This window comes from Triticum aestivum, chromosome 5A, assembly GCF_018294505.1.
Source record: "Triticum aestivum cultivar Chinese Spring chromosome 5A, IWGSC CS RefSeq v2.1, whole genome shotgun sequence".
NCBI classification, from domain to species: Eukaryota; Viridiplantae; Streptophyta; class Magnoliopsida; order Poales; family Poaceae; genus Triticum; species Triticum aestivum.
Genome location: NC_057806.1, coordinates 258,572,524 through 258,587,730, shown reverse-complemented (window position 1 = coordinate 258,587,730; position 15,207 = coordinate 258,572,524). Strand labels below are relative to the sequence as shown.

The following is a 15,207-nucleotide window of genomic DNA, read 5'->3' as shown; positions in this document are numbered from 1 at the left end:
CCTGGGTAAACATCATGTCCCCCGATTCCTGTTACCTTCGATCCTCAGACGCACAGTTCGGGACCCCCTACCGGAGATCGGCCGGTTTTGACACCGACACCCGCCCCCCAGACGCCCCCGACGTCCCGCCACCCGAGCCACCGGCGTCGGCCTCCTCCACCCCCACTCCGGTGAGACCACTGCTCCTCATTTTTTCAGTATAGTTTATAGTTTAGATTTAGTTTTGGTTTAGTTTAGGTTTTTTTTAGTTTAGTTCAGGTTTAGTTTAGTTTAAGTTTAGTTTAGATTTAGTTTGGTTTAGGTTTAGTTTTCTTTTTTTAGGTTTAGGTTTATATTTAGTTTAGTTTAGGTTTAGTTAAGAAGAAAGAAGAAAGATGAAAAAAAGAAAATAAGAAGTAGAACAAGAGGAAGAAGAAGAAGAAGCAGAAGAAAACAAAAGGAGGAAAAAGAAGAAGAGGAGGCGCGTCAGCGCCGACGAAACCGGATCAAGGTTAGGGGTGCGTCGGCGCCGGTGGAACCGGGTCGACGTTAGGGGTGCGTCGGCGCCAGCAGAACCGGATCGAGGTTAGGGGTGCGTCGGCGCAAGCGGAACCGGGTCGAGGTTAGGGGTGCCTCGGCGCCGACGGAACCGGGTCGAGGTTAGGGGTGCATCGGCACCGACGGAACTTGGTCGAGGATCGAGGTTAGGGGTGCATCGGTGCCGACGGAACAGGGTCAAGGTTAGGGGGCGTCGGCACCGATGGAACCCGGTCGAGGTTAGGGGTGCATCGGGCACGTCCGCATCTTAAGATACGATAACAGCCGCACGATGCTCACAGTGTTGTTCGACAGGACCACCGAGGGGGCGAGGGGTCGAGGGTCTAGGGGTCCATGGTCGAGGATCTTCCGGTCCGAGTGCTGACCGACTGGTGTCGTACGCTCAGGATGTCCGCAGGCCCAACCAAGTCCTTGGTGTGATTTGACGGCAAAACTTCCTGGGGTGGGTCACGTTGCCCGGTGAGGGTCAGATTCCACAGCTAGGATTGACCATGGAGCAGTACTTGGCTGCCCCGGCCCCGCCGACGGAGATCATCAACGGTGTCTTGTGCCACACGAGGGCCGACATGGTGATCAGAATGTTTTGGGTAATTTCTCATTTACACAATTAAAAATCTTCGAATAAGCTTAGTTATTGTACCAATCAATGTTGTCTCGTTTGATTGCAGACCTTCTACGGGTGTGAGGAGGGATACGAGGAGGCCTGTGAACGGGTTATCAATGCCGAGTGCAGGCACCTACTACAAAACTTATGACACGAGGCTCGGGTGCAGGCTGTTCGAGACTACTTTGCCTCGCATGGTGTTCAGAAGCCCAAGAAGAAGGGTCGCGGAAAGTTTTTGCAGAAGGAGGAGTACATGAATGTAATTTTCTATATTCTTAAGGCCTTGTTCTTAGTTTCGTTGATTTGATTCGTAGGCGTAGCGCTCAAGTTTCTCTTTATTGACTTAGGTGCCCCCAAGATGGTGTGCTGATAAGATGGATTATTGGGAGGCGTTGGTGGATGAGTGGTGCTCAGACGCATGGCTGGCCATCCACAAAGGTGCCAAGGACAAGCATGCCCAAATGAGAGGTGTGCCACACCATCAAGGCAACACCAACTTATATCAATACGGGCGGAACTGGGTATGTGGTTTGCTTCATGATTCATGCAATTCATTATGTCATGCTAGCTAGAGCCCTTTAATTACTAATACTATGTTCCTCTCTTTTAGGCAGGATACAATATGACACCGGTGCCAGAGGTGTTCGACCTCTGTGCCATGGCCCATACTGCCCCGTTCAAGAAGGCCAAGGCATTCTCTACATCTGACCTAGATCATCCAAAGAACTTCACCAACATCTCCTCCCACAACAAGCGTGTGAAGTACAGAGATGAGGGGAAGGCGAGGAAAGGGGAGGACTTTAAGCCGAGCGAGCCGTTTGATCCGGAGCTAGTGATGATATCTGGTGGCAGAAGATCCCATGGCTCGATAGCCATTGGAGATGGACTTATCCGTTGTCCTTGCACTCTCCCAGAGATCAAGGTGCGCCAAAGGAGCTCAGATCCTGAGATAAGGCCTCGTCCACGGCCAATCAAGCTCGCCTTCCAGGTTAGTTATACGGACTCCAATTTCTTTCAAGCATTACATTGTGTGTGCAGCCATTGATGATTACAATGCTAACGAGGAGTGGTGTTGCAGGCTGCTCTTCATACTGAGAGAGATAGAACCCAGACGCTTCTGGCGGAGAGGGAGCTGGAGTTGGAGGAGAAGACGGCAAGGTTGATGGAGGAGGAGAGGGCACGGAGTGACATGCAGAACCACGCCATGTACGAGCTCCTCATGGTAAGTTTCTTCTGCATATTAGCAAAATCATGCACGTAATGTTTGTTTCATTACTAAGTAGTATGACTAACCCGTGAAAACAAAATGTGCAGTCTGTGGGCCAGAAGGCCGGCCAGACCCCTCCGCCGATGCTAGAGATTGCTCCGGGGACCACGGTGCATTTAATTTGAATGCTCATTGGTTACTAGTATTAACATTTGTGATAGAGGCGAAGATGTCCCAATGTTTCGATGAGATAGATATCGTTTTCTGTGGGAGTCGACTTTGACGATCCAACTACGAACGTGCGAAGACGTCGCGCCTTAGTAATCGCTAAACCAACTTCCGAGGTTATTGACCACGCCGGAGCACGATCAACCTGACCACGAGGGTCTATTTCCTGCGAGCAAACGAAGAACAAGCAAGAAACTGAGATTGCAATCTGGATATTGCGAATAAAAGAGGAAAGCTTTATTAATGAAGGTGGGGTTCTGTGACGTCTTGGTCTGGTCGTTGGACACAAACGAAGTACGCAAAGTTACAACTATGGCAAACTTTTAATCTAAACAAAACCCAAAGTCTAACGATGCCCTAAGGGCTGTATATATGGAGGAAGAGGGGGGAATTTTGTGGCCCTTGGAGGAGGGGTCCGAAACCAACCATAACTCTTGTTTCCCCACACATATGGACTCTAAAAACAGCCTATACGTAACTATTTCGAAAATACATGGGCCTAGCCCAATAATAAGGTGATGCAACACCTAGAATAGCCTCTGGAAGAAATTTATGAAGTGGCATCTTGTATATTTCATCCAAGGCTTCATGCACCCCTTACAGTGGCTTCAAAGTCCTGAAATCATCACTTGTAACTCCGTTCTTGACCCCCTTGCGCATGCTATCATCTCCATGCTTGAACTTGCTCCAAGGTTCATCTTTCTTGTCCAAGCTAGGCCCTTCATTTGTAAGCAAAACAAATGTATCCAATTTATGCAGCATCATATTCTCATGAACATTAGAATCGTTACCAAGAAACGAAAGTACCTGATAATTCAATTGGCGTGCGCGAACTCTAGTGATTGGTCCAGTATGTATAGCAGCAGGGGCTGTGGGTGTAACAATGGTATTGATGTCCTCATCATCCTCCCCTTCTTGAAATGAAGTCGTCCTCGACGGAAGCTCATCTTCCTCACCCAAATAAGGCTTCAAATCTGCAATGTTAAAAGTGGGATTAACCCCAAAATCTACAGGCAGCTCAAGTTTATATGCATTATCATTTATTTTCTCTAACACCTTAAAAGGACCATTAGCACGTGGCATTAGATTTGATTTGCGCAAATTAGGAAATCTATCCTTACGCAAATGTAACCAAACAAGATCTCCAGGTGTAAACACAACATGTTTTCTACCCTTATCTCCAGCAAGTTTATATTTAGCATTCATACGCTCAACGTTTTCCTTAGTTAACTCATACATTTTTAAAATCAATTCAACACGTTCTTTAGCATTAAAATTAACCTTCTCCGAAGATGGAAGAGGCAACAAATCAATAGGTGCACGAGGTAGGAAACCATACGCAATTTCAAAAGGGCACGTCTTAGTAGTAGAATGCAATGAACGATTATAAGCAAATTCAATATGAGGCAAGCATTCTTCCCACATTTTCTTATTATTCTTCAAAACAGCCTAAGCATAGTAGACAATGTTCTATTGACTAATTCAGTTTGTCCATCAGTTTGGGGGTGACAAGTAGTACTAAAAAGCAGTTCGGTCCCCAACTTAGCCCATAAACATCTCCAAAAGTGGCTAAGAAATTTAGTATCACGATCTGAAACAATAGCATTTGGCACACCATGTAAGCGAATAATTTCACGAAAGAACAAATCAGCAACATTAACAGCATCATCGCTTTTATGACATGGTATAAAGTGTGACATTTTCGAGAACCTATCCACGACAACAAATATGCTATCCCTCCCCTTCTTTGTTCGAGGTAAACCTAAAACAAAGTCCATAGATATATCCTCCCAAGGAACACTAGGTACAGGCAAAGGCATATATAAACCATGAGGATTGAGTCGTGACTTAGCTCTTTGACATGTAGTGCAGCGAGCAACAAAACGCTCAACATCTCGTCTGATCTTTGGCCAAAAGAAATGTGTAGCAAGTATATCCTCCGTCTTCTTGACGCCAAAGTGTCCCATTAATCCTCCTCCATGCGCCTCCTATAACAACAAAAGACGAACGGAGCTAGCTGGAATGCATAGCTTGTTAGCACGAAACACAAATCCATCGTTAAGAACAAACTTGTTCCAAATTCTCGTTCCTTACAATTCTGCAATACATCTTTAAATTCAGCATCATGCACATATTGATCTTTAATGGTCTCCAAACCAAATATTTTAAAGTTAAGTTGTGAAAGCATAGTATAACGACGAGACAATGCATCAGCAATAACATTTTATTTACCCTTCTTGTGTTTAATGACATAAGTGAAAGTCTCAATGAATTCAACCCATTTAGCATGTCTACGGTTTAGTTTTGCTTGACTTTTAATGTGTTTCAAAGATTCATGATCAGAATGTATAACAAATTCCTTGGGCCATAAATAATGTTGCCATGTTTCTAAGATCTGAACAAGAGCATATAATTCTTTATCATAAGTAGAATAATTCAGACTAGGCCCACTCAATTTTTCAGAAAAGTATGCGACAGGTTTGCCATCTTGTAATAACACACCTCCTAATCCAATTCCACTAGCATCACATTCAAACTCAAAAGTCTTATTAAAATCAGGAAGTTGAAGTAAAGGAGCATGTGTCAACTTATGTTTCAATACCGTGAAGGCTTCTTCCTGTGCGGTACCCCAAACAAAAGGCACATCCTTCTTTGTAAGCTCGTTGAGAGGTGCAACAATGGTGCTAAAATCTCTCACAAAACGCCTATAGAAACCAGCAGGGCCAAGGAAACTCCTCACTTGTGTGACCGTTTTGGGCTGCGGCCAACTCTCAATAGCTTCAATCTTGGCTTTATCAACTTCAATTCTCTATGGAGTAACAACATAGCCAAGAAAATATACTCGGTCGGTGCAAAAGGTGCACTTCCCAAGGTTACCAAACAAACATGCATCACGTAAAGCAATAAAAACAACACGTAAATGTTCCAAATGTTCCTTCAAAGATTTGCTATAAATCAATATGTCATCAAAGTAAACTACCATAAATCGTCCAATGAAAGCACGTAAAACTTCGTTCATTAATCTCATTAGTCGTCAACCCATGCAGTTGCACGGGCAAGCATCATGAAACTGTCGTTCTTGAATAAAATATCTTTCAAGCCGAAATTGATAGAAAGTTTCTTATGAAAGAACTACGGTCGGGAAATTTGTATTTGAATCAATAACCAAGTGTATTATACTAATGGATGAATCATTCACCGATTTTCATACTTACCAGGTGATATTTAACCTACACGTGGAAGGCCCAATTCATTTACTAATGTGCTCAAAAAGCCAACCACACACCATTTTGTAGGAATTCATTTGACAACTTCGCATGCTAGTCCAACAGTATTGACAATCATCAGAATGATGTTTTAAGAAAATGCAAGTAACGTTTCAAAACAAACACACATGTACACAATTGGCACTAGATTGCTACTTGTTTCAATTAATACCAAGCCTCACACACACACACACATGTCAATTTAGAGGCCAAGCACAGTTAATGAAAAGACATTTATCCATGTATGGATATAATGATACTTATTTATTTGCATGATTTCATCCTCTATTTGTTGTTTTTTACCTGCTCTATTTATTGTGTAGATTGATGTTGCTAATTGTTGTACCATGAAAGAGTGAGAGAAAACAGGTACTTCACTTGAAGCAAAACAGACTGAAAACATATATTGTAAGTGATATTTGAAGGATATTACCTGCACACAATGAATTTTTTTTGTTTGCATGAATGCAACCACACCAAGAAAACCCTAGTTGTACTGAAATTTAAACATTTAGTTACGAAGCACAACTTCAAGGGTGCATTAAAATTCAGACGACCATGTCATATAATTGGAAAAGTGAGATACATATGCATACGGGAACAAATATTATATTAGTAGGTGAGGGCAAGAAAACCGGGCGCTTCTTAATTTCCATGCTTATTTGTGTTCTGAAATTAATTACTAACCAATACTTCATTCTGCATTTTAGAAACATATTTTTTGGAACTTTTTGTTATATAATGAACATCGAGCAATCGAGCAAAATGATAAGGAAATGTATCATCTCTTTTTGATAGCTTATCAATGCGTTCCACAATTATTATTTTTTACGGAGAAGAGAGTGCTAGTAAAATAAAATAAAACTATAGTAACTAAATGTATCTTGCTGTAGCATTTTGATTTAATCTTAATACAAAACATAGTCAGATGATCTGTAATAGAAAACATATATGTACACTTTTTTTTCAAACTCAACATGCGCAGTTCATTAATCTGTCCGAGTCCTTCAGCTTACTTTTACCAATGCACTGTTGACGGACAACCTCGATCGAACCCATATGATATTAGCTAAGGGGATCGTCGTGTGATTCTGTTATATTTCTCCAGCTTACCTTTTTTGAAGTGCCTCCACCATCGTGGATGTATTAAGGTTGTCAGAATCAACATTCAATTAGTAATGGGTATTATGCAGTGTACGAAAATTGGTATTCTAGCAATAGCTAGACTGGATCAATAAGCAATATTTTCCCCAATGGCAGTGTTCGAGTGGCTACAAGTCAGCGCCTCTAGTCTTCATTCACAAAGACATAAACTTCCAGCTAGAGCAATTTTCAGCCATGCATCCTCTCAGTAGAACAATAGCTGGAAAGTGTAACTTTCTTAATAACTGTACATCAATACCACAAATACACATTTAGTGTGACGGATTCCAAACATAGTACACATTCCCCTCTCCAGTTCATCTTCAAATTATGAGATCAGAAGAAACTAAGATTGCAAATTATGCTGTACCAATCAGGACACATTTATTGTTGAAAACTATATACATGGATGACCATGCGGCCAGAGCTAGCCCTCAGTAACAATAATCCAGTTCTCTTTTGTTGAAAACTATATACATAGATGATCATGTGGCCAGAGCTAGCTCTCAACAACAATATCTAGTTCTCCTTTGTGTGTCGCTTTCTTAAAGAAAAGTTGAATTGCTCGTTCCTATATCTATGCCATTACAAATGAGAAGACTCCATGTTACCTGGTGTTTATCAAGTCAAAAAAGAATGGCATTTAGCACGGAAGGCTGAAACTTCTGGGCATCAATCTTGTGTACAGATGAATTATGAAGCAAAAGATACAGACTGCAGAGTGAGAAATGACCAACGTAAAACAATATAGTTTGTGTACTGTCAGAATGAAACACTGAAGAACCAATATACTCCCTCCATAAAGAAATATAAGAGCGTTTAGATAACTAAAGTAGTAATCTAAACACTGTTATATTTCTTTACAGAGGGAGCACTTCTTATGGTAATAATTCATATCCAAAAAAGTAATCGATGAAGGGGGAATCTGACACTAATTTAAGCAGACATTTGAATAAAACATGTCAAAGAATTATCCAACCAATTACTGCAATGGGCTTACTGTCAGTATACACCTTACAAGGGCTAATTAATTATGAGAGACCTTAACGTCTCAAAAAGCTTAATGCCTAGAAAATTTCTATCCTTAGAAAGAAAATAATCACAGCTTGTACTTAGTAACACACATAGAAAATGCAGTCCAGTCGATTTCATTTTGACAGAACTACTGGTGAGCATGCCATTCAGCTGTCGTATCACTAAAAGGTAGCAGCCAATGGGACCTGTAGAAACCTATACATGTAGAATAAAATAGCATCCAAAATTGTATCATAAAAGGGAACTGATACTCAGGCCAAGATAAAGCTTACATCACGGCCACACACACACGCTCAGTCACAATCAGCAAAGTCGGCCTGTGAGAGGAGCTTGTGTATACATATTGGACACTACCTGGATACATATAGATTATTGCGATGGAAGTCTCGGGCGTAATGTGGAGATGGATGGTTCAAGCAGAGCGACAACATGTATACATGTCAATTATAGACAAAGAAAATAAAAGTGGTTACTTATCTGAAATGGTAACCCACAACATTTTACTCATGCTGGAGGACATAAATCGTTGCATACTTATCAATTTCAGTTACTGTTTCAACTCGAAACATGCAAGCAGAATTCAGAGAATAGATAATATCGCCATCATTCAAATGCACGATTAAAAAAACTGGTATGAAATTGAAAGATTTCTGTTAACTTAGAAAATCAGAATATTATTGTCAGAGTGCAACATTATTTTAGTTTACTAAAAACCAAAAAAATGCTTGATCATTCAGAACTTCTTTGGAAGTCAAGTTAAAGTCAAGGTGGATTAATCTTCTTAGGAGAAATGACCAAGTATATGTGCTCTATTTTGTCTTCAGTTTAGGTTCTAGATTAACTGATTAAGCCGTCTATGCAAGTGAACATACAAAAGACTGGAGAATTTGAAATTAGATAATCTAGTTATCCAATCATAGCATGAAATCAATCGAAGAATCAGTCCAAAAACAAATATAAGAGCATGTGCACTGCAGAGGGAAACAATGTATCTATACATTGATTTCCCAAAAACAAATGATGTAATTATGTGGCAATAGGAAGATGGATTCCGGGAGGTAGAAAGCTATGGAGAAGCGAACCAACACTATACGTACAGAAGCAAAAATTGAAGTCGAACCTGCAGCAGCAGGAACAGTTACAATGTGATCAATGACGTGAATTGGAGGTAGTTAAAGTCATATAAGGACTATATATCCTATTTGCAACCTACTTAAAAATAGTATGGTAGTGATTAAGTTTTCTCACATATTGTTTTTACAGTTCCTAGTCTAGAGTACTATTTGGAAAAGTAGATATAGTGTCACGCATGTACACTAAACATTGTGCTGCGCACAATGGAACACATAAATCTGTTAGTTTCATAAAAACATATTTAGCTGACAATATTCGGATCATTATCAATGTATATACCTCCCCGCTCTAAATATGCAAATCACTAATAGGGCACACTGATACATATTTTTGTATAAGTTAGCATCTCTAAAATCTAAACACTGGAACTCCAAAAGAAATAGCATATTATCACGAACGAACCTAGGAAATATGGATTCCATGGTTACATTTGCAGGGAAATTTCATATGGGTGTTTAATAATAATAAAAACATAGATTTGGATCCCTTTTCAAAAACAGTACGTGTATGTGCTGTAAATAGAATTTATATAACTCAAGTACGCCATACATCTAGCTTAATTTTGCATGGGCAACAATTTGAAAATCTTACTGCAGATCTGCCAAAGATAGATTATACACATTATTGGAAATCATTTTGAGAAATCTAGGAAGTTTGTAAAACTTAAAATGTCAACTTAGCCTTTTGTAATCCCAGAAGAGAGAATTAATAGATATATATATATACCACTACCATGCGATAATCTAACAATTAGCGTTTACTCGGGAGAAATAACATACAACGTCGAAGTTCATTCCATAGGAATCGTCAACTATTTTTGTTGTCTAACAAATGGTCGCACGGGAAGACATGTGTAAAGCTTCCTGTGTAAACAGTTAATGTAAATTGGCTGGTTGACAGTTGATGTGGATGTAGTTTAACAGAAACTTGCTGCATGGTGCCACTTTAGGCGAGATCACATTCTAGCTGGTTCTCACCCACTCACCCAAATGTATAATCTGACGTAGAGAAGTGATGAAGATAGATAGAAAAAAAGGCCTGTTGTTGTTGATGAGATGTGATGGATTAAGCCGACTTGTTATGGGTTCTATGAATTAAACGGATGGAGGAGTAGGGATTTAACAATGCAGGGTGATTTACCAGTGGAGTGGGGCAGGAATAACGGGAGACGGACTCGAGTAGGGCTTCGATTGTAAGTTGCGGTGCCACCAGTCCAACGTAATTCCTCAACTTGACGGCCTCAAGTACCAACCGGGGCCTCCTTTCTTGAAAACATCATGCGTACTACACCTCCTCATATGATGCATCAACCATCTATATTTAAAAACTTGAAATAAGAAGAATTCTAATGGTTGGATGAGGAGAAATTGGTTTGCATCACTGATCATAACATTGCAATGAAATACAAAAAGGAGATCTGTATACATGGAACTCCAAGAATAACAATGCGAGTTTGATAAATATACATAGTGAGAAAAAATACTAATGTTACAACAAAAATCAAAAGCCTAGATAGAGACCTAAAACACAAATTACTAATCCCCGCAAAAACACAAATTATTAATGCTATTGTGATGCAACCTTTTTCAGATCAAAAGAACACCCAGATCCGGCATCTTTTTCTAGATCAAAGAGGCACATCAATCTAATGGAAAATAGAAACACACATGGCTTACCTGAGATCATCACTACGGTCCTGGATATGAAAAGTTGAAATAAGAGGAGATTTAAAGATTTGACAGGGGCGGGATTGAGAAGAGATTGGGTTGCAGCACGGATGGCCGGTGACCTGCAGCGGAGAACAAAGAGGAAAAGGGAGCCGGCTGGGCGCGCGGCGACGGAGTACCTCGGGGCGCGACGGAGGCTGAAGCTTCTGCTCGTCGGCCATGAATGGGAGCGCCGCCTAGGGCATGGAGAGCAGCGGAGGAGGAACAATGGAGGCAGAGGAGAAGACGGGTCACCGGCCATGAATGGGAGTGCCGCCTAGGGCATGGAGAGCAGCCGAGGAGAAACAATGGAGGCGGAGGAGAAGACGGGCCAATGGAGCAGATAATTTTTTTTGTATTCTGTATTATAAAAAGAGAGGAGGCGTGTGTAAAAGTTTGCCCGGCTGGGATTCATCCGATGGCTATGTAGAATACATAACACAGGGATCGGATGGATGATTTTGCAAAATTTTGTGACTGGCATGTCAATTTTGCCCTAGGATTATATGAGTCGATCTCCACCGTAATAATTCGGTCCCACCAGATAAACGGCTCTTAATTACCGTTCAACGTGTGATTTTACAAGGAGTCTGTAATTAGTATAGGTATAGATAGATAGATATAGATGAAAGTATTAGGTGCATTAGTTAACCCAAAAGGCATGACTAACCACTCATATAATCCAAACTTAATTTTAAATGTTGTTTTCCATTCATCTCCCAATTTCATACGAATTTGATGGTATCCATTATGCAAATCAACTTTGGAGAATATTGTAGAGTCACTTAATTCATCAAGCATATCATCTAGCCTAGAATAGGATGACGATAACAATAGTAATATTATTAATGCCTCTACAATCAACGCACATATGCGACGTACCATCCTTTTTCGGCACTAAAATGATAGGAACAGCACAAGGACAAATGGATTCGCGTATATAACCTTTGTCGAGCAGTTCTTGTACTTGACGCATAATCTCCTTCGTCTCCTCTGGATAGGTACGGTATGATGCACGGTTGGGTAATGATGCATCGGGAATTAAATCAATTTGATGCTCAATCCCTCGAATAGGTGGTAATCCTGGTGGCACGTCTTGTGGAAAGACGTCAGTGAACTCCTGCAAAATGTTAGTGACAGCAGGAGGCAAAGAGGAAGGCACATCCTCGAATGAAAATAATGCCTCTTTGCACACAAAAGCATAGCAAACAGATTTGCTAAAATCTAGATCATCAATATCAGATATGGTGGCAAGTAAACATGCACTTTTCAATTTAATTTCAGAAACAACACCAGATGGTTTATTATTAGGCTTCATTTGTTGCTCAAATTCTTTTACCATAATATGATTTTTACTCTTACTTTTCTCCTGTTTTGCTTTATTAGCTCTATTAATATCATCTTTCAAAATGGAATCAGGAGTTATAGGAAGCAAAGTAATATTTTTATCCTTATGAACAAGAGTATACTGATTGTTTCTACCATGGTGTACAGAATTTTTATCGAATTGCCATGGTCTACCAAGTAATAAGGAACATGCTTGCATAGGTACCACATCACAATCAATATAATCAGCATATGTAGAGATACTAAAATGCACACGAACAGTACGTGTTACCTTAACCTTGCCGCTGTTGTTGAACCATTGGAGGTAGTAAGGATGTGGATGTGGTCTTGTGGTGAGAGATAGCTTCTCCATCATCTCCATGTTAGCCAAGTTGTTGCAGCTCCCTCCATCTATGATGACGCGAACAGAACGTTCCTTCACAACTCCCTTTGTATGGAGCAAATTATGCCTCTGATTTTGCTCAGCTTGTGTGACTTGCACACTCAAAACACGTTGAACAACTAAACATTCATACCTGTCAGCATCTTCAGGATCCATGTATTGTGTCTCATGATCAGAATCATCTCCACCTTGTTCTTCACGTGTAATAAGAGCCAAAGTCTCCTCATCATAGTCACTAGCGGACTCATAACCACTATCCTCAATAGCAATCATCACACGCTGAGATTTGCATTCTCTCGCAAAATGTCCTCTTCCCTTACAACGACGACAAATAATATCACTTGTGTGCCCTGTTGATGCAATGGAAGAAGAAGAGCTATGCGCAGGCCCGACAGGTGTGCTCTTGGCAGATAGTGGTGGTTGTGCCTGCTTTCTTGTATCACGGCTGGAGGTGGCACCTGATGGAGATGCTGGTGCAGTGGAATCGGAGGATGCACGTGGTGTCCATGATGAAGATCGACCTGCAAAAAAATTAGTTCGCGCCAATGTCTGTCGATTCTGCACTTCACGTTCAGCTTTACAAGCAAGATGGAATAAATGAGTGACATTAGTATACTCCTTATACTCTAGAATGGTTTGAATCTCTCTATTTAATCCACCCATAAAATGTGAAAGCATAGCTTCATTCTCCTCAACAATACCACATCTAATCATGCCAATTTGTAATTCCTCATAATATTCTTCTACAGAATTTTTTCCTTGTCTTAAACGCTGCAATTTTTGAAGTAATTCACGTTGATAGAATGGTGAAACCCAACGAGTACGCATAGCAGTTTTCAAAGCAGCCCAAGTAGCTGGAATATGATATAATCTACAATGCTCAAACCACCAAACACATGCAAAACTAGTGAAAGCACAAACAGCAGCAGGAACACGTCTCTCCTCGGGATATTGTAAACATGTAAATTGTTGTTCAGTTTCTAACTCCCAAGTAAGATATATCTCAGGAACATATCTACCCTCAAATGGTGGAATATTCTATTTCAGTTTAGGGAGATGGTCATGATCTCATACCTGAGGGGGAGCCCTACCATTGCCATTATTTGCATGTGGACGGCCTGGTGATTGCGATGCTGGTGGTTGCACGTAGTTCTAATTTTGATCAACCTCATCCTCGTAATCTCCCGCAAAATCATCCTCCTCTGCATCAGCAGCAGGAGCCACAAAAGTATCAACAGCAGCATCGACAGTTTGGCCAGGCGCAAGAGGGATACGGCTCACTCGGCGGAGGGCTGTTTCGCGACGTGGAGGTAGTTGTCGTCGTCGTCGTCGTCGTCGTCGTCGTTGTTGTTGTTGTTGTTGTTGTTGTTGTTGTTGTTGTTGTTGTTGTTGTTGTTGTTGTAGAGGTGCGTTAGGTGCAGCCGGTGGTGGTGGTGGAAGATGCGCGAGCAATTCATTGAACTTGTTATCGAGCTTTGTTTCAAACGTCTTCTCCATGCCATCTATCTTCTCCATGGCCTCTTCAAATCTGTTTAGCACATCTTGCACCTGTCCACTGGTCGTTTGCTGAAATTTATCATGCAACTCCTTATTCGTCATGTTCTCCCAGTCAGTCTCGTCGGCTTGTGATCCTGCCATGGTTAGCAGCAATAGAAACACACAAGAATATGATCCTACAGACTACTAACAAGAGGTGGTGGTGGGTGTCACAAATCAGTCAAGAAAATCTCAAATTCTTACCAGTTCTTACCCAGCAGCAGGCGGTGATCAGCAACCGTCGTAGTCAAAACTCTCAAAGCCTGGATAGAGCGATTACCAGGGAGAGTCAAATGCACGACGCAGATGTATGTGGAGCTGGGAAGGCTTATAATATGGTAGCAAAAAGGGTCAGCAATAATCAATTCAGAGATGCAAAGTTGAATAAACGCTCAACGACGGTACTGTGTTGGTCCTAGGCTAGACCGTGCTAGAGACGCGAGCCTAGAACACCAACAAAATCATGATGCTGCACGGAAACAAGGGAGGAGCACGCTCTGAATTTTTTTCCCACTTTTTTCCTCTTTTTTTTGCTCCACAACAATTTTTTTTCGAAAAAGTCTACAAATGGTCTAAAAACTGCCTAGCCAGAATTTTCCAGACTCTGTCACGATTGCGGGTAGCACGGAAGTTGGGGAGTCCGACTTTGTCACGACTCGGAGTATGGCGTGATCTGGAAATCCAAAACAAAGCAACAAATCCTGGACTCGTACTAGGACTAGTGGCGGAGATGAATCTGGTGGAACTCGGACTGGTGGCGAATATATGTAGGGCGGTGGAACACGGACTGGTGGCGAATCTATGATGGAGGTGGACTCGGATTATCGTGATGGCAGTAGATATGTGGTATATGGCAGCGGCGATGACGATTGTGGTATATGGCAGTGGTGATGACGATGGTGGTATATGGCAGCGGTGACAATGATGGTGGTATATGGTAGCGGTGATGATGATGATGCGGCGGCGGCGTGACTACTTGTGAACAGAACTCGAAACTCTAAAGGACTAGACACTAAGACCAGCAACTAGACACGACGATGCAACCGCAAACTCAACAATGTGAAATCCTAAAAAGTTTATGC

The 15,207-nt window shown here is 41.3% G+C and overlaps 1 long non-coding RNA gene across 1 annotated transcript; it reads right to left on the bottom strand.

Annotated features, from left to right (window-relative positions):
- Positions 1-7,324: 7,324 nt before the first annotated feature.
- LOC123102912 (uncharacterized) lies at positions 7,325-11,249 on the bottom strand. Its single transcript, XR_006449470.1, has 2 exons — positions 10,831-11,249; positions 7,325-10,468 (listed from the first exon to the last, which is right to left on the bottom strand). It is a non-coding gene; the product is annotated as an uncharacterized lncRNA (long non-coding RNA).
- Positions 11,250-15,207: the final 3,958 nt, after the last annotated feature.